This window comes from Salvelinus alpinus, chromosome 2, assembly GCF_045679555.1.
Source record: "Salvelinus alpinus chromosome 2, SLU_Salpinus.1, whole genome shotgun sequence".
In the NCBI taxonomy this organism is placed as follows: domain Eukaryota; kingdom Metazoa; phylum Chordata; class Actinopteri; order Salmoniformes; family Salmonidae; genus Salvelinus; species Salvelinus alpinus.
In genome coordinates, this window is record NC_092087.1 from 53,958,307 (window position 1) to 53,979,370 (window position 21,064).

Consider the following 21,064-nt stretch of genomic DNA (forward strand, 5'->3'; position numbering starts at 1 on the left):
AAAAATATTCCAACACATGCATCCTGTTTGCAATAAGGAACTGAAGTAAAACTGAAAAAAAATATGCCAAAGCAATGAACTTTGTCCTGAATAGAAAGAGTTATGTTGGGGGTAAATCCAACACAACACATAACGGAGTACCACTATTCATATTTTCAAGCAAGGTGGTGGCCACATGTTATGGGTATGATGGTCATCGGGAAGGAGTAGGGAGTTTTTTAGGATTACAAAAATTATGGAATAGAGCTAAGCACATACAAGATCCTTGAGGAAAACCTGGTTGTCTGCTTTCCAACAGACACGGTTACAAATTCACATTTCAGCAGGACAATAACTTAAAACAAGGCCAAATATACACTGGAATTGCTTACCCAGGTGACATTGAATGTTCTAGAGTGGCCTAGTTACAGTTTTAACTTAAATCAGCTTGAAAATGGCTGTCAAGCAATGATCAACCAACTTCACAGCTTGAAGAATTAAATTATAATGTGTAAATATTGTACAATCCAGGTGTGCAAATTTCTTCGATTTACCCAGAAACTCACAGCTGTAATCGCTGCCAAAGATGATTCTAACATGTATTGACTTGGGGTGTGAATACCTACGTAAAATAGATATTTCTGTATTTAAGATTTCTTTAAACATGTTTTACTTTAATCATTATGGGGTATTGTGTGTTGATGGGTGACGAAAAAATATAAATTTCATCCAGGCTGTAACACAAAATGTCAAATAAATCAAGGGGTATGAATACTTTCTGAAGGCACTGAATCTATAGCAGGGATCATCAACTAGATTCAGCTGCGGGCCTATTTCTTTCTTGAAGGGGTGGACGGGGGCTGGAACATAATTACAAATAATTTGGAAACTGCAAATTAACCGCGAGAAGTCCAAAATATGTTTTGACTATAACATAATCATTTCAAACCTTGCTTACGTGTGTAAACGATCACGTCTCTTTATTATGCGTGGGAATACTTTAGAAGATTTCTTAAATTAAAATCAATTGGAGCAGATTGCCTGTTTTACAGTCTATTATGTCCAACAATGAAAATACAAATTATTTAAAAAACGTATTTTTTTATTATATTTCTTTGCTCAGAAAACTTGGGGGGCCCTAGTACAGAAGACCCACCAACTGTTGTATTTTAAACTGTTGTATTTTACCTTTTGACAGGAGACAACAAATCCACATCTGAGATAACTACCAATAATTTCAGTGTCCATAATATTTGTGTAACTGTTAGGATATTTTAAATCAAAATGACGAGGTCCTACCGAGATTTGAACTCGGATCGCTGGATTCAAAGTCCAGAGTGCTAACCATTACACCATAGGACCACTCACAGCACAAATAGCTAAAACCTGGGTTCTTATCCGGTACATGCACGTGCCGTCTAACACTTTACAAGTAGCTGTTAAGCTACTCGTGCGTCGGTAATGCAATTCAGTAGCAACTTTGACAACAGACATTTACAACGTGGAATTGCAAAAACCTGCATACCGAAATGCTAGGCAAAAGAAAGAGACATTGCTAGCTACCAAACAAGCAAATTAATTAGCTAGCTTAGTTGAACAGCTAGCGTACTGTATATATTAGAGCAGCATGGTAGCTAGCTTTTCCCGAAGTGTTTTCCTACGTAGCTTGCTAACAAATAATAAGACAAATAATAAACATGTATTTGTCGTCTTCGCTTCTGCTTTCAACAGCTAGCTGAGGGTGTTGATATTTGTCCTAACTAGCAAAAGTCACTAGCTAGCTAGCCAGCTAACGCTAGCATATTTATGCTGGCTGTTGGCTAGTTAGCTAAATTTAACCAAAAAAGGCAATCCCACAAGCAGGTCCCTAAATGTAGAAGACGAATCTCGGGTTCTGCATGACATACTATAGCAGGCAAAACATTCTAATCGCCGTCCTTTTCGTTCTATTAGCTAGCTAGCTCTGCTGTAAGTGTGGTTTTGCTGCAGGTACATGATGGCATTGCTTTCTTAGCCCTGGCTATAATATTGCGGCTTAAGTTGTAAATAGTCTGTAGAGGGGGCTAGAGAGTTACGACCCAGGGTTAGGCCTGGGTCACCAGTAATATAATGCTCAACAAGAGGAAGATTCAGTAAATAATACATATTTGGGTCTAATTAGGCCCACAAACTATACTTATGCTTTATATGGCCAGTATTTATGGATTTGTTAAAGCTGGGAATTGTGAATAAAAAGACTTGTTGGCCCTTGTGAACATTCCAAACAAAGACTTGTTAATTGCATCCTTTCCCATTGACAGAAAAGTATGTTCTGACTGGAAAATCCCATAATATGTGTGTGTGCATTAATGCTTTATGTGTGTGAGAGAGAGTTGGGGGAGGGTTCTGCCCAGTGATAAGTCATCTTCAAGACATATAATACTTAACAATTCATGTGACTGACTCATGTGAACTCATGACAACTGTCCAGGGTAAAGTCCCTCGGCTCACACTAACATTCATCTTGTATCAGCTATAGGTGTAATTTACCTGCTATCTATGTTCGACATAGAATACGATACAGGACTCAAACGTACTCCAACGTCTACAAGAAATCAACCCCCGAAGAGTAGGAGGAAATGGCATCAATACTGAGATTTGAAAGCACGTCTGACTAAATAAAACTGAAGTAGCCTAGCGTTAGGCATTTCTCCTCCCTTCAGAGGCCATTTCAGAGGATTGTGACTAGGATTTTTTTTTTATGTCTTCCAAACATTCTCCAAGAAAATGATTTATCCTGTCCTGTGTGCTGTGACATCTTCAGGGATCCTGTCCTCCTGTCGTGTAGCCATAGCTTCATTCCATGGAGGAACTCAAGACTACATTGAAGGAGCCCTTAAACTGAAATAATCTGGATGCAGTTTCAGTGCAAAATGCAAAAAGTCTGGGTAGCCATTAGATTAGATGTTCAGGAGTCTTATGGCTTTGGGTTAGAATCTGTATAGAAGCCTCTTGGACCTAGACTTGGTGCTCCGGTACCGTATGCTGTGCAGTAGCAGAGAGAACAGTCTATGACTAGGATGGCTGGAGTCTTTGACAATTTTTAGGGCCTTCCTCTGACACCGCCTGGTATAGAGATCCTGGATGACAGAAAGGTTGGCCCCAGTGATGTACTGGGCTGTACACACTACCCTCTGTAGTGCCTTGCGGTCGGAGGCCGAGCAGTTGCCATACCAGGAAGTGATGCAACCAGTCAGGATGCTCTCGATGGTGGAGCTGTAGAAACTTTTGAGGATCTGAGGACCCATGCCAAATATTTCAAATCAAGTTGTATTGGTCACATACACATGGTTAGCAGATGTTATTGCGAGTGTAGCAATGCTTGTGCTTCTAGTTCAGACAGTGCAGTAATATCTAACAAGTAATCTAACAAATTCACAACATTTACATTACATTTAAGTCATTTAGCAGACGCTCTTATCCAGAGCGACTTACAAATTGGTGCATTCACCTTATGATATCCAGTGGAACAACCACTTTACAATAGTGCATCTAACTCTTTTAAGGGGGGGGGGGTTAGAAGGATTACTTTATCCTATCCTAGGTATTCCTTAAAGAGGTGGGGTTTCAGGTGTCTCCGGAAGGTGGTGATTGACTCCGCTGACCTGGCGTCGTGAGGGAGTTTGTTCCACCATTGGGGTGCCAGAGCAGCGAACAGTTTTGACTGGTCTGAGCGGGAACTGTACTTCCTCAGAGGTAGGGAGGCGAGCAGGCCAGAGGTGGATGAACGCAGTGCCCTTGTTTGGGTGTAGGGCCTGATCAGAGCCTGAAGGTACGGAGGTGCCGTTCCCCTCACAGCTCCGTAGGCAAGCACCATGGTCTTGTAGCGGATGCGAGCTTCAACTGGAAGCCAGTGGAGAGAGCGGAGGAGCGGGGTGACGTGAGAGAACTTGGGAAAGTTGAACACCAGACGGGCTGCGGCGTTCTGGATGAGTTGTAGGGGTTTAATGGCACAGGCAGGGAGCCCAGCCAACAGCGAGTTGCAGTAATCCAGACGGGAGATGACAAGTGCCTGGATTAGGACCTGCGCCGCTTCCTGCGTGAGGCAGGGTCGTACTCTGCGAATGTTGTAGAGCATGAACCTACAGGAACGGGTCACCACCTTGATGTTAGTTGAGAACGACAGGGTGTTGTCCAGGATCACGCCAAGGTTCTTAGCACTCTGGGAGGAGGACACAATGGAGTTGTCAACCGTGATGGCGAGATCATGGAACGGGCAGTCCTTCCCCGGGAGGAAGAGCAGCTCCGTCTTGCCGAGGTTCAGCTTGAGGTGGTGATCCGTCATCCACACTGATATGTCTGCCAGATATGCAGAGATGCGATTCACCACCTGGTTATCAGAGGGGGGAAAGGAGAAGATTAATTGTGTGTCGTCTGCATAGCAATGATAGGAGAGACCATGTGAGGATATGACAGAGCCAAGTGACTTGGTGTATAGCGAGAATAGGAGAGGGCCTAGAACAGAGCCCTGGGGGACACCAGTGGTGAGAGCACGTGGTGCGGCGACAGATTCTCGCCACGCCACCTGGTAGGAGCGACCTGTCAGGTAGGACGCAATCCAAGCGTGGGCCGCGCCGGAGATGCCCAGCTCGGAGAGGGTGGAGAGGAGGATCTGATGGTTCACAGTATCAAAGGCAGCCGATAGGTCTAGAAGGATGAGAGCAGAGGAGAGAGAGTTAGCTTTAGCAGTGCGGAGCGCCTCCGTGACACAGAGAAGAGCAGTCTCAGTTGAATGACTAGTCTTGAAACCTGACTGATTTGGATCAAGAAGGTCATTCTGAGAGAGATAGCAGGAGAGCTGACTACACAACGACTACCTTATACACACAAATGTAAAGGGAGGAATACGAATATGTACATATGGATGAGCGACGACCGTGCGGCATAGGCAAGATGCAGTAGATGGTATAGAATACAGTAAATACAAATTAGATGAGTAATGTAGGATATATAGACATTATTAAAGTGGCGTTATTTAAATTGACTAGTGATACCTTTATTAAATCCATTTATTAAATGTATTAAAGTGGCCAGAGATTTGAGTCTGTATGTTGGCAGCAGCCACTCAATGTTAGTGATGGCTGTTTAACAGTCTGATGGCCTTGAGATAGAAGCTGTTTTTCAGTCTCTCGGTCCCAGCTTTGATGTACCTGTACTGACCTCGCCTTCTGGATGATAGCGGGGTGAACATGCAGTGGCTCGGGTGGTTGTTGTCCTTGTTGATCTTTTTGGCCTTCCTGTAACATCGGGTGCTGTAGGTGTACTAGAGGGAAGGTAGTTTGCCCCCGGTGATGCATTGTGCAGACCGCACTACCCTCTGGAGAGCCTTGCGGTTGTGGGCGGAGCTGTTGCTGTACCAGGCGGTTATATAGCCCGACTGGATGTTCTCGATTGTGTATCTGTAAAAGTTAAAGTGTTTTAGGTGACAAGCCAACTTTCTTCAGCCTACTGAGGTAGAAGAGGCGGTGTTGCGCCGCTTTCACCACGCTGTCTGTGTGGGTGGACCATTTTAGTTTGTCTGTGATGTGCACGCTGAGGAACTTAAAAACTTTCCACCTTCTCCAGTACTATACAGTCGATGGGGATAGGGGGGTGCTCCCTCTGCTGTTTCTTGAAGTCCATGATCATCTCTTTGTTTTGTTGATGTTGCGTGAGAGGTTGTTTTCCTGACACCACACTCCGAGGGCCCTCACCACCTACCTGTTGGCCGTCTCATCATTGTTGGTAATCAAGACTACCACTGTAGTGTCGTCTGCAAACTTGATGATTGAGTTGGAGGTGTGCATGGCCACGCAGTCATGGGTGAACAGGGAGTACAGGAAAGGGCTGAGAATGCACCCTTGTGGGACCCCCCAGTGTTGAGGATCAGCTGGGTGGTGATGATGATTCCTACCCTCACTACCTGGGGGCGACCCGTCAGAAAGTCGAGGACCCAGTTGCACAGGGCGGGGTTGAGACCCAGGGTCTCGAGCTTAATGACGAGTTTGGACGGTACAATGGTGTTAAATGCTGAGCTGTAATCAATAAACAGCATTCTTACATTGGTATTCCTCTTGTCCAGATGGGATAGGGCAGTGTGATGGTGATTGTGTCGTCTGTGGACCTATTGGGGCAGTAAGCAAATTGGAGTGAGTCTAGAGTATCAGGTAGGGTGGAGGTGATATGATCCTTGTCTCGTCTCTCAAAGCACTTCATGATGACAGAAGTGAGTGCTACGGGGCGATAGTCATTTAGTTCAGTTACCTTAGCTTTCTTGGGAACAGGAACAATGGTGGCCATCTTGAAGCATATGGGGACAGCAGACTGGATAGAGATTGATTGAATATGTCCGTAAACACACCAGCCAGCTGGTCTGCGCATGCTCGTCTGCGCATGCTCTGAGGACGCGGCTCGGGATGCCGTCTAGGCCGGCAGCCTTGCGAGGGTAAACACGTTTAAATGTTTTACTCACGTTCGCCACGGTGAAGGAGAGCCCACAGGTTTTGGTAGCGGGTCGTGTCTGTGGCACTGTATTGTCCTCAAAGCGAGCAAAGAAGTTGTTTAATTTGTCAGGGAGCAAGACGTCGATGTCTGCGACGGGGCTGGTTTTCTATTTGCAATCCGTGATTGACCGTAGACCCTGCCACATACAGTGGGGAGAACAAGTATTTGATACACTGCCGATTTTGCAGGTTTTCCTACTTACAAAGCATGTAGAGGTCTGTAATGTTTTATCATAGGTACACTTCAACTGTGAGAGATGGAATCTAAAACAAAAATCCAGAAAATCACATTGTATGATTTTTAAGTAAATAATTTGCATTTTATTGCATGACATAAGTATTTGATCACCTACCAACCAGTAAGAATTCCGTCTCTCACAGACCTGTTACTTTTTCTTTAAGAAGCCCTCCTGTTCTCCACTCATTACCTGTATTAACTGCACCTGTTTGAACTCGTTACCTGTATAAAAGACACCTATCCACACACTCAATCAAACAGACTCCAACCTCTCCACAATGGCCAAGAGCAGAGAGCTGTGTAAGGACATCAGGGATAAAATTGTAGACCTGCACAAGGCTGGGATGGGCTACAGGACAATAGGCAAGCAGCTTGGTGAGAAGGCAACAACTGTTGGCGCAATTATTAGAAAATGGAAGAAGTTCCAAATGATGGTCAATCACCCTCGGTCTGGGGCTCCATGCAAGATCTCACCTCGTGATCGGCAGTGTATCAAATACTTGTTCTCCCCACTGTACCACTTGGGTCCTGTTTCAATAATAATGATATCAGACCTTCTTGTTGCTTGTCTGATAATCTACCATTTATATAGGAGTGGTTAAAACAAGCTAATAATGGTCCTTTGAGTATACCAAAAAAAGTTTTGTATACTTCCACTGGTATGCCATCCAGCCCTGGAGTTTTCCCATCCTTAAAGGCCCCAATTGCATCAAGCAGTTCGTCCTCTGTAATTTGGCCTTCACATGAGTCTTTCTGTACAGATGTTAATTTTACATTATTATTAGGAAAGAAATCCATACAATTAGTTTCAGTTAGTGGAGATGGAGGAGCCTGAAACGAAAACATATTCTTAAAGTACTTTACTTCCTCTTTCAAAATATAATATGGTGAATCATGCGTGACTCCATCATTTGTAACAACTTTTAATACATTTTTTTTTGGTAGCATTTCTATATTGAAGATTGAAAAAGAGTTTGGTGCATTTTTCCCCATATTCCATCCAGTTATTTTTATAGTATATTACACTGGATCTTTCTTGAATAAGTTCCTCCATTTCTTTTTGTTTTTCCTCTAACTTATTCTGTGCCTCTATGGTACCGTTTTTATTGCTATCTAACTGTACTGTTAGTCCTTCAATTTCCTTTGTTAATATGGACTCTTTTGATCTAAATTGCTTTTCTTTTATAGATGAGTACTGAATTGCATGGCCTCTAAAGGCACACTTAAAAATGTCCCATACAATACGGGGATCTGCTGTACCTATGTTATGTCTGAAAAAGTCAGTTATAAATTCTTCTGTCCTAGTTCTAAACAATTTATCATCTAGTAGGCTTTGATTAAATTTCCAATATCCTCGCCCACGTGGAAATTCTGTAAGAGTAATATATGCCAATTATGTGATGATCCGACCGCATTCTGTCCCCTATCAACACTTTTTAAACTTTTGGTGCCAGAGAGAATGGTATGAGAAAGTAGTCAAGATGACTAGCTTGATTAAACCTCAGCCATGTATATCTCACTAGGTCAGGGTATTTAAGTCTCCATATATCCACTAATTCCAATATATCCATGACATTCATGATTTCCTTAAGTGCCTGAGGGTGATAGTTTGTAGTGTGATTTCCTTTCCGGTCCATAGAGGTATTTAAGACCGTATTCAAATCTCCCACCATAATAATAGAGTCTAGTGTTGCTTGTAGAGTTGATAAATTCTTATATATATTTTCAAAGAAGCTTGGATCATCATTATTCGGACCATATAGGTTAATAAGCCATATATGTTTATTGTCCAATAACATATTTAAAATAATCCATCTACCTTGAGGATCTGTTTGGACAATTTGCACATTTGGATCAAAATTATTGTTAATTAAAACCATCACCCCTTTTGAATTTCTTTGCCCATGGGAGAAATATATTTCGCCCCCCCAGTTCTTTTCCCACAAAACTTCATCTAAAACTGTTGAATGGGTTTCCTGTAAACAATAGATATTATATTCCTTCTCTTTTAGCCAGGTAAATAGTGATCGTCTTTTCTTATTATCTGCCAGGCCATTACAATTGTAACTGGCTATACTTATTTCACCACTTACCATAATGAGACACAACTTTCAATTCTTTTTATCAAAATATATGTTTGTAAACGTACCATTAAAAAGTAACATGATGATTCTATATAGCTGTACCATGATATTTGCATTTCTACTAAGTAAACCTCCAATTGGTCCCTACTATTCCACCCGCTAAAAGCCCTCCTCATCCCGAGTTGGGTTGTCATCCCAATGCCCGGCAGACCACCCTCGACCCCCTGTATCCCATAGCCCTGAACCGACTGGGATCCATCCTTTGAAAAGAGCACACAGTGCCATTTACCGAATTGAAGTAGATCAATTGCCATATCCATTTCCATTGCTCTCACCTCGATTTGTATTATATATAGCTGTGGATCATCCTCTATTGTCCCTAACATCTTTTACTCCTTCGCAACAGTTGTGGGATACACACATACACCCACACACACTCAACCCTTACCCCCACACAACCATAAGCTCACTTTCTCAACAATTGCACCATCCCAGAGCCCAACTCAAGATAGGTCTTGATTTACAAATGCACTTACAGTTGCTGCTGCATGAGAAGGCCTGCAAGACCGCGCAAAAAATGGGCAAAAATTTTGAGATTTTATTTACCATTGTCACATCCTAGGTGATGGAGGTCAAATGTACACCTTTTCCCTGAAACACCCACAATACGGTCACCCGTATTGACCATATTCCCAAGCATCTCCATGCAGTCCGACTTTGATTTTGTGCCACCAGGGTCACAATAATATACTCCCTCTCTGAATGTCCGAGTGTGACCCCCTCCCCATGGGTTACTGCAGCTAGTGTTGCCAGCACTGCCACTGCCTGGGTGGGGGCACCCGCGCTTTCAGTTTTGCACGAATGCTGCCATCAATCCACGGTTTCTGGTTAGGGAAGGTTTTAATAGTCACAGTGGGTACAATATCACAGATGCACTTCTAATAAACTCACTCACTGAGTCAGCATATACGTCAATGTTGTTGTCTGAGGCTACCCGGAACATATCCCAGTCCACGTGATCGAAGCAATCTTGAAGCATGGAATGCGATTGGTCAGACGAGCGTTGGATAGACCTGAGCACGGGCGTTTCCTGTTTGAGTTTCTGTCTATAGGCTGGGAGCAACAAGATGGAGTCATGGTCAGATTTGCTGAAGGGGGGAGGACTTTGTATGCATCGTGGAAATTAGAGTAGCAATGGTCCAGAATGCTACCAGCTCGTGTCACGCATTCAATATGCTGATAGAATTTACGAAGAATTGTTCTCAGATTAGCTTTGTTAAAATCCCCAGCTACAATAAATGCAGCCTCGGGATATATGGTTTCCAGTTTACATAGAATCCAGTGAAGTTCTTCCAGGGCCATCAACGTATCTGCTAGGGGGGGGATATACACGGCTGTGACTATAATCAAAGAGAATTCTCTTGGGAGATAATGCAGCCGGCATTTGATTGTAAGGAATTCTAGGTCAGGTGAATTAAAGGACTTGAGTTCCTGTATGTTGTTATGATTACACCATGAGTCGTAAATCATGAGGCATACACCCCCGCCCTTCTTCTTACCAGAGAGATGTTAGTTTCTGTTGGCGCGATGCGTGAAGAAACCGGTTGGCTGTACCGACTCTGACAACATATCCCAAGTGTGCCATGTTTCCGTGAAACAGAGAATGTTACAATCTCTGGTGTCTCTCTGGATTGCAACTCGTGCCCTAATTTCGTCCACCTTGTTGTCTAGAGATTGGACATTGGCAAGTAATATGCTCGGAAGCGGTGGATGGTGTGCTCACCTTCTAAGTCTGACCAGTAGGCCGCTCAGTCTGTCTGCGGCGACCACATTGTTTTGGGCCAGCCTCTGGAATAAGATCCCGTGTCCAGGGTGGAGGTCCGATCAAAGGATTCGCTTCAGGAAAGTCATATTCCTGGTCGTAATGTTGGTAAGTTGACATCACTTTTATATCCAGTAGTTCTTCCCGGCTGTATTTAATAACACTTGAGGGGTGATGGCTCGTCGGAGCCAGTGTAGTACGATTCAATCTTAGTCCTGTATTGACATTTTGCCTGTTTGATGGTTTGTCGGAGGGCAAAGTGGAATTTCTTATAAGCTTCCGGGTTAGAGTCCCGCTCCTTGAAAGTGGCAGCTTTACCCTTTAGCTCATTGTAGATTTTGCCTGTAATCCATGGCTTTGGTATGAGCATTTTCCTATTAACTTATGGCCGATTATAGCTCATTGAGTGTGGTCTTAGTACCAGCATCGGTTTGTGGTGGTATGTAGACAGCTACATACCACCACCAGCTAATACAGATGAAAACTCTCTTGGTAAATAGTGTGGTCTACAGCTTATCATGAGATACTCTACCTCAGGCGAGCAAAACCTTGAGACTTCGTGCACCAGCTGTTGTTTACAAATATACATAGACCGTCACCCTTTGTCTTACCAGAGGCCGCTGTTCTATCCTTGTATTAAAAATATTTTCAATATCATTTAGCTTATATACTTTTGTTTACTTACAAAATATCTTGGCAATCAATTTAATAAGAACATGATGAGCTAGACCAGGGTTCTCCATCCCTGTTCCTGGAGAATTACCCTCCTATAGGTTTTTGCTCCAACCCCAGTTGTAACTAGCCTGATGCAGTTCATCAACGAGCTAATTATTAGAATCAGGTGCGCTAGATTAGGGTTGGAGTGAAAATCAACAGGACAGTAGCTCTCCAGGAACAGGGTTGGAGAATCCTTAGCTAGACAATGTACAACCTGAGTGTGAACAGAATGGAAAATGTAATAATGGACTGATGAGACTAGTCATGAATGTTGTGTATGAGAATAGACAGCAGAATGTTATTATGCACACAATGCCTTTATTTAAAGGTGCATGCACTTGTTCAGTGCGCGATCACATAATGCATCCTCCTTATTGGTTAATAACATCTCAATTGACGGTCCTCGTTGGTGGATGGCCTGTGTAATAATACTACCCTTTGAGCAGGCAGATGGAGAGATCTCTGGAAACAGCCATGTCTTCTCCTCTTTCAATATTAAAATAAACCGTCTTATTTATGATGCACTCCTATACACTGTCGCGTTCCTTCCAAGAGCAAAAATAACCTGCTCCCTTTAACCAGGGATGGTACAATGAGTGCTGATTTTCCTCTACATTTGCATACCGTGCTCCAGATGATGGGCTGTATTTGTTTGCAAAATTTGTTTGTGGAAGAGAAGTTTAGATTCATCAAGAACTGATTCTTCAGGCTTACACACAACATCCACCCCATGAATGCAAACAGAACTCCTTCAGCCAAGGTATGGCTTTTTATAAGTTAGGCAATTGTAGCAATTGTTATCAACCATCAGATGTAGTGAAGTGTTCTTTTAAACTGAATACTTTGTATTTTAGAAATGTCAAATTTTGATATTTCAAACATTATGGTCTATTTTGTATGCTTTGAAGGGTTGATGTAAATTCCAGCCTGATTCAGTCACTTTGGGAAATTAATTGAACATTTTCTATGTTTTGTTTTTGGTCATGCGGTACCGAAACTGCTCCCTCTACAACGGAAAATCCTGACTATTCTTTTTATTTAGTCTCTTTTTGCAGTGTCCACTGAAACCACAGACATATCAAGGAAATGAATAGTTCCAAAGCAAATAACTTCACTACTGCCTCCACCTGTCCCTTTGGATCCTGCTTTTGCATGAATCACATTGCTCTACCTTGTGCCTGCAGTAACCAACATCATTCTAAGTGTCCCAAACAATGTCTATTTCCTGTGGCTGGTAGTGACCGGAGGGGAAGGCCTTGGGGCCTCAGGACTTCTCCGCTCTCAACCTGTCCGTGTCTGAAATCCTCTACTGCCTCTGTGCGGCCTTGTACTATCTGGACCAATATGTCCTGGGACATGTTCTTCGATACATGACTACGTTTTCTTCACGTCTCATCTACACTGGCCGGCCCGTGTTCCAGTCCTGTATCTGTGTGGAGCTCTACCTGGCGGTGGTCCATCCTGAAGTACAAACTTACACCGGATCCTACCCTATTGTTTTGGATACCTAAGCGCCGTAGGCATAGATGCAAAAGGCATGCTGGCGTCCTGGTGAGACTGAGATGGAGAGAAAATCTAACGGCACTTATTGGCAAATGTCCAGTCACTCGAGAATAAAATGGATGAGCTTAGTTCGGGAGTCTCCTATCAAATAGGCTTGAAAGCTGCAATATTCTGTGCTTTACAGAGTCTTAGCTGACTGAATCTATGGATATACAACTCAGTTGTTTCTCCATGCAGCATCATGATCAGACGGTGGCTTCGGGCAAGTCCAAAGGGGGAGAGGTGTGCCTCTTTGTATACAATAACTGGTGCGCGGCTTCCAGTGAGAAGGAAATCTCAAGCATTTTCTCACTTGACATAGAATACCTCATGGTAAACTGCAGACCTTTTTATCTACCAAGATCGTTCTCCTCCGTAATTATCACTGCTGTCTACATCCCACAAAAAGCAAACACCACCTGTCATTCAATGAACTGTATGGGGCCATAAACAAACAAGAAACCGCAGACCCAGAGGTGGTGTTTCTTGTGGGCAGAAATTTTTACGAGGAAAGACTAAGATCCGTTCTACCTAACTTCTACCAACATGTCTCCATGTGCCACAAGGGGCGCCAAAACTATGGACCACTTTTATTCTACCCACAGAAACACATACAAGGTCCTCCCTTGACCTCCCTTTGGCAAATCAGACCAAGACTCTATCCTCCTGCTTCCTGATTACAAACAAAAGCTCAAATAGTAAGTACCAGTGAAACGCTCAGTATGGAAGTGGTCCAATGAAGCAGACACGAAGCTACAAGACTTTCGCTAGTACAGAATGGGATATGTTCCGGGCAGCACTGGTATTTCGTGATTTTAAGGGAACGGACATTTAGCCTTCAAGAGGTGCCCAATCTGCCAGGGCACCAAGATCATCTGCCAGGGCACCAAGGCCATTAATCAAAATAGTCAATTAGATTGATTAGAGAAAACCAAAAAACACAAGCTATTCTCTTTAGAAAAACACAAGCAATGTAAATATACATAAATAATTAGCATACATGTCAAAGTGTAAGTGCTAGACTATGTATATTAGCTACAGACTTTCATGTCCATACCACACCGATGCTGACATGAGAGAGGCTATAGAAAATGTAGCCAAACTTTAATGAGACATTTAATTGTATATATATATATAGGCCAAACGCCAGTCATGTTTCACAAATATAATGTAGGATAATTAACATTAACATCACACACCTTGCAATCTGAGCAGAGGCGGTCAGCATGTAAAAAAACATTGCCTAAGAAAAATCTGACCATATTTATTTTATAAACACTTCCTCATATGCCATTGAAACCAGCATTTCTCTCATGTTCTATTGCGATTCCACTTTCTTTCATTGTCCAGTTGCCATACATTTCTCCTCTAAATTTCAAGTCCAGTGTGCAGTAACATCTTCCAGGATCCTGTAATCCTGTCATCTAGCCACAGCTTTTGTTAAGTCTGTCTCAATGAATTCTGGAAACAAAAGGATTCTCTGGAATGTCCAATTTGCAGTAGAATATCCTCAAAGGAAGAACCTCCTCGTAACCTAATTTTAAAGAAAATGTGTGAGGCCTTCTTAGAGGAGAAGAATCAGAGAGATTCAGCAGGGCCTGAGGGGCTGTCTGCACCACGAGAAACTCAAACTCTTCTGTCTGAATGATAAACAGCCAGTGTGTTTTGTGTGTCATACTTCTAAAAAACATGCAAACCACAATTTCTGTCCCATGGATGAAGCTGCACAGGATTTTAAGGTAGGGGGCTTATAATAACATTACCACAACATCATTTTGCTGACATTTTACACCAGAAGAAAAAGTCTGGTGTCCTTATGGACAGCATGTTTGCATTGTAGAATTTGTGAGTGTTTCATTCCCCACTCTTGTAGGTGTATATCGCATGTCTGTTCTAGGCTCTTATGTCACTTTTAATGCTGTTGAAAGTAACTAGAAACTAATAATCAGTCATCCCGATTCACACAAAGTAATAATAGCAGGTTGACCGTCTTCAATACAGTGTCAATTTTCAATTCTAGGAGGAACTCAAGACTTTATTGAAGCACTTACAGAAGAAGTTTGAGATCTTCCATAAAGTGAAACTAGCCTGGCATCAAGCAGTAACCCATATTAAGGTGAGAATGTTGACTTATGTTGTCTAATACCACAGTGCAATGTAACTGTAGCTGAATGCCTTTGTGCATTTGTGGATTCATTGTGAGAATAGCTGTGGTAATAATAGTATTTCACATATTCCTCCCGCTGTCTGCAGCTACAAGCAGAGGACACAGAAAGGCAGATTAAAGGGGAGTTTGAGAAGATACACCAGTTGCTTCGAGAAGACGGGGCGGCCAGATTAGCTACTCTGAAGGAAGAAGAGGAACAGAAGAGTCACTTGATGAAGAAGAAGATTGATGAGATGATCGGAGGGTTATCATCACTTTCAGACACAATCAAAGCAATAGAGTAGGAGCTGAAAGCAGAAGATATCTCATTCCTTCAGGTAAAAACCAATAACTCAATAATAAGCAGAAATTATTTGAGATATAAACTCAGCAAAAGAGTTACAGTTATGAAAACTTAGGACACTAAAGAGGCCTTTCTACTGACTCTGAAAAACAGAAAGAAAGATGCCCAGGGTCCCTGCTCATCTGCGTGAATGTGAATAAGGCATGCTGCAAGGAGGCATGAGGACTGCAGATGTGGCCAGGGCACTAAATTGCAATGTTCGTACTGTGAGACGCCTAAGACAGCGCTACAGGGAGACAGGACAGACAGCTGATTGGCCTCGCAGTGGCAGACCACGTGTACAGGATCGGTACATCCGAACATCACACCTGCGGGACAGGTACAGGATGGCAACAACAACTGCCTGGGTTACACCAGGAATGCACAATCCCTCCATCAGTGCTCAGACTGTCCGCAATAGGCTGAGAGGCTGGACTGAGGGCTTGTAGGCCTGTTGTAAGGCAGGTCCTCATCAGACATCACTGGCAACAACGTCGCCTATGGGCACAAACCCACCGTCGCTGGACCAGACAAGACTGGCAAAAAGTGCTCTTCACCAGGGGTGATGGTCGGATTTGCGTTTATCGTTGAAGGAATGAGCGTTACACCGAGGCCTGTACTCTGGAGCGTGATCGATTTGGAGGTGGAGGGTCCGTCATGGTCTGGGGCGGTGTGTCACAGCATCATCAGACTGAGCTTGTTGTCATTGCAGGCAATCTCAATCTCAACGCTGTGCGTTACAGGAAAGACATCCTCCTCCCTCATGTACCCTTCCTGCAGGCTCATCCTGACATGACCCTCCAGCATGACAATGCCACCAGCCATACTGCTCGTTCTATACGTGATTTCCTGAAAGACAGAAATGTCAGTGTTCTGCCATGGCCAGCAAAGAGCCCGGATCTCAATCCCATTGAGCATGTCTAGGACCTGTTGGATCGGAGGGTGAGGGCTAGGGCCATTCCCCCCAGAAATGTCCGGGAACTTGCAGGTGCCTTGGTGGAAGAGTGGGTTAACATCTCACAGCAAGAACTGGCAAATGTGGTGCAGTCTATGAGGAGGAGATGCACTGCAGTACTTCATGCAGCTGGTGGCCACACCAGATAATGACTGTTACTTTTGATTTTGACCCCCCCTTTGTTCAGGGACACATTATTCAATTTCTGTTAGTCACATGTCTGTGGAACCTGTTCAGTTTGTCTCAGTTGTTGAATCTTATGTTCATACAAATATTTACACATGTTAAGTTTGCTGAAAATAAATGCAGTTGACAGTGAGAGGACGTTTATTTTTTTGCTGAGTGTATTTATTGATGAACTGATTAATCAATGTCATCTCACACCCACATGTAGGACTTGGCACGTTATTTTGGGGTCCCTCCAATATCTATTATTTGTTACATCCTTCCAATTCGTATGATACGTCTTAAACAACAGTCACCGATGCTTTAGCATTTGTCACTAAGGTTAGCTAGGTTAGGTGTAAGGGATAGGGGTGAGGGTTCGATAACATGCTCAGCAGTTGCAAAACGCTATGGTGATGGTTAGCTAAAGTTGCTAATCAGATAAGATGCCACTTTCGTGTCTGTTTTAAGTAATCCGACCATTTGTAACATATCATACGTATTGGCTCTGAGGCCAGGCTGGATTACATGTCATGTATTATCATTATTTATTATTAATTTGGTATTTTATTCTTCTGCAGAACTACAAGGTGACAATGAAAACGTAAGTGATCTGCCTCTTCGCTCTCTCTTCTCTGAGGTTCTTAACCTAGGGTGCCAAGGCTGTTCTCAACCCAAACCCACAGTTGAACTAACTCCTGAATATTCTTCCAGAGCCCAGTGTACACTGCCGGATCCAGAGAGGGTTTCAGGAGCACGGATCCATGTGGCTAAGCACCTTGACAACCTGCACAGATTTTGTGGGAAGATGCAGGACATTGTTGAAGATGCAGGACATTGTTTGCTCAATTTAGTAAGTATAATTTTATTGCTGCAATTGACAAGATGTTCAGTTACTAGCCATAGTTAATACATAATGCTACTTCATGCAAGTGTGAAACGTTGCTTGGCCCTGGTCTAAGCCCCAAATGTGCAGTTTGAAAAACCCCATACAGAATCTCTGTTCTCTTTGTTTAGCTGCTGTGACTCTGGATCCCAAGACTGCCCACCCATCTCTCATCTTGTCTGGTGATCTGACCACTGTGAGACTTGGTGATGGGACGCAGAAGCATCCTGACAACCCAGAGAGGTTTGACAACAATAGAATGGTCCTGGGCTCTGACGGCTTTAACTCAGGGACACACATCTGGGATGTTGAGGTTTGGGACAGTGTAGGCTGGACCCTGGGTGTGGTTACAGAGACTGTCCGGAGGAAGGGAGGAATACGCAGTGGACTCTGGGGTCTAAATTATAAATCAGGTGAATACAGGGCATATTCCCTACCAAATTCAACCATTCCCTTCACGTTGGGCCAGAGACCCCAGAGGATCTGAGTGCAGCTGGACTGGGACAGAGGAAAGCTGTCATTCTATGACCCTTTTAATAACTCACACCTACACACATTCACACACACTTTCGCTGAGAGAGTCTTTCCCTGCCTTGGTAATCGATGTACACACCAGCCTCTAAAGATCTTATCATGGCCTCTGTAACAGTGGAACAACATAGAGCGGATAGGCCTCTTGTCTAGGAACAGCACAGTTGGAGCTGATAAGGAAGTTATAATGTCTCATATTACAACTTTAAAGGTGAAATATGTAACCTATTGGGCGACCTGACCAACTTCACATAGAAAGGTGAGTGTTAGATCTGCAATTCTCATTGAAAGAAAGTCTAAGAAGCGGAAGATCTGTTCTTTGTGCGCTACTTCTATGCTTCCCGTTCCTAAGTTTCGTTTTTGTATCTTTTACTTTCGGTCTTGTACACCAGCTTCAAACAGCTGAAAACACAATCTTTTTGGTTATGAAAAGATATTTCACAGCGGTTGAGATGGTACAATTATTCTCTACACTGTACATTGCTTGTTTTGTCACATAAACTGAAATTAGGCGAACTATTCGAATTTTGGCAACTAGGAAATGGGAGAGCAATTTCTGCACTTTGCACCTTTAAATCGAGCACCCACTGATATTATAAAGACTTGACTGATTTGAACTGTTGATAAAGCACGAGAGTAGAACTGACACCCAGTCCAAATTTATTAGTGTATAATCCTGTTTCTTATTTGTATTATATACGATTGATTTGTTAATCATTTGCTCTTATTGCCTTAAGTATATGATCAATTGCATGGAAATACAAAGCCATACTGTAACTGTCATTCCCTATTACATGATTCAACCAAATACATTCTATTGTTTTTTGTCTATGAGAGTGGAATAACACAGTTAAAGTCGATGCTGTTTTACCATAACGTTTCATTCACCCACTAGCCTAACCCACTTCCATGATTTAATCTTCTCAAACTAGTATGGCATACTTTTCGACAGTTGGAGCAAGCACATAAAGTTTCTTCAGAAATATATGCTTTTCCAGTTTAGACCGGTGTGGTAGGTTTGCAGAGGGAGACAGCTTGCAGAGGGAGATAGAGAGTCACTGGCCAGGGTCAGGCAAGGGTCACCAATAACTCTCAATTAGAGAGGAATATTCAGTAAATAAAGAATATTTGGCTACACCTAACTGCGCTGAATTCAAGGATTTTGCATTGGAATGTCCCAAAGTTTATTTCCACCTCTGATGTGTTTGTATATGGCAAGTGATAAGTCATCAAGACATAAAATACATGTGACTGGCTTTGTAGAACTGTGAATTCTGTCCTGGGTAAAGGCTCTCACACTGTAGAACTCAGCTTGTATCAGCTACAGGTGTAATTTACCTGCTGTGTTCGACATTGGATACGATATAGGAATCAAAGTTATTCAAACTTTTTTTTATGACTACAAGATAGCAACTCCGAAGAGAAAGATACGACTGCATCAATACTGAGATTTGAAAGCACACCTGACTAAACAAGACTGAAGTAAACTGCTCCCTTCAGACACAATCAGAGCCGTAGAGGAGCTGAAAGCAGAAGGTATCCCATTCTTGCAGGTAAGAACCAACAGTTCTGTGACAAGAAGACATTATTTGGGATACATTTATCGATGAACTGATTTCATCTCATGTATTATGAGGATATATTACTCAGTTGGCCTTTGTGCTCCGACAGAACTATAAGGCCTACAGTGAAAGCAAGGTAAGTGATCTACCACGTGTCTCTGTCTCTTATCCCTGGTTTTTGACCTAGGTTATTCTTAACCCAACCCCACATTTGAACTAACTCCTGAATATTCTTCCAGAGCCCAGTGCACACTGCCGGATCCAGAGAGGGTTTCAGGAGCACGGATCCATGTGGCTAAGCACCTTGACAACCTGTGGCAAAAATGTGTGTTTGCTCAATAGAGTGAGTATGATTCTTATGTTACAATGAACGCGTTCATTTACTAACTTAAGATAATACATTAATTTACAACAAAAAAATCTAAAAACAAGGGCATAAACAGACCTCAATGTTTGATTGAGTATAGTTAAATGACAAAACATTAAAGGGTAAGTTCAGAATTTGACAACATTATGTTAGATGGTTGCTCACCCTGAATGTAGTATATTGACCAGGAGGAACTGTAATCCATGGCTCGGTTTTCTTTAAACAGCTGTGATGACGTTGAATCAACGTGGGAAACTGATTGGATTTGCAAAAAGTCATACATTTAAGGGCATTTCTTCTTTTTTTCACCCAACTTTTAACCTACAGTAAATCCAAAGACATGGTGATTTCACGTTGAATTCACGTTAGTTGACAACCAAATGTTAAACAAAACTAGGCGTTGAACTGACGTCTGTGCCCAGTGGGTTAGTATAACTTACACTAAAAAGTGTGGACACCTGCTCGTCGAACATCTCATTCCAAAATCATGGGCATGACTCAAGTAAAAGTGAAAGTCACCCAGTAAAATCCTACTTGAGTAAAAGTCTAAAAGTATTTGGTATAAAATATACTTAATTATCAAAAGTAAATGTAATAGCTAAAATATACTTAAGTGTCAAAAGTAAAAATATAAATCATTTCAAATTCCTTATATTAAGCAAACCAGACGGCACCATTTTCTTGTTTTTTTTAATTGACGGATTGCCAGGGGCACACTCCAACACTCAGACATCCTTTACAAACAAAGCATGTGTTTAGTGAGTCCGCCAGATCAGAGGCAGTAGGGATGACCAGGGATGTTCTCTTGATAAGAGTGTGAATCAGACAATTTTCCTGTCCTGCTTAGCATTCAAAATGTAACGAGTACTTTTGGGTGTCAGGGAAAATGTATAGAGTAAAAAGTATATAATTTTCAGTTTCCACTGCTCCAGAGTCCAATGGCGGTGAGCTTTAAATCACTCCAGCCGACACTTGGCATTGCGCATGGTGATCTTACGCTTGTGTGCAGCTGATCAGCCATGGAAACCCATTTCATGAAGCCCCCTAACAAACAGTTATTGTGCTGATGTTGATTCCAGAGGAAATTTGGAACTCTGTAGTAAGTGTTGAAACCGAAGACAGAAGATTGTTACGCGCTACAGCACTCTGCGGTCCCGTTCTGTGTTCATTGTTGCTCCTAGACGTTTCCACTTCACAATAACAGCA

At 42.6% G+C, this 21,064-nt stretch overlaps 1 non-coding gene and 2 pseudogenes across 1 annotated transcript; 2 read left to right on the forward strand and 1 right to left on the reverse strand.

The window, feature by feature from the left end:
- Positions 1 to 1,269: 1,269 nt before the first annotated feature.
- trnaq-uug (transfer RNA glutamine (anticodon UUG)) lies at positions 1,270 to 1,341 on the reverse strand. Its single transcript has one exon. It is a non-coding gene; the product is annotated as a tRNA-Gln (tRNA).
- Positions 1,342 to 12,731: 11,390 nt separating this feature from the next.
- LOC139541025 (zinc-binding protein A33-like) lies at positions 12,732 to 17,286 on the forward strand (annotated as a pseudogene).
- A 194-nt stretch (positions 17,287 to 17,480) lies between these two features.
- LOC139564855 (erythroid membrane-associated protein-like) lies at positions 17,481 to 18,548 on the forward strand (annotated as a pseudogene).
- The last annotated feature ends 2,516 nt before the right edge of the window (positions 18,549 to 21,064 follow it).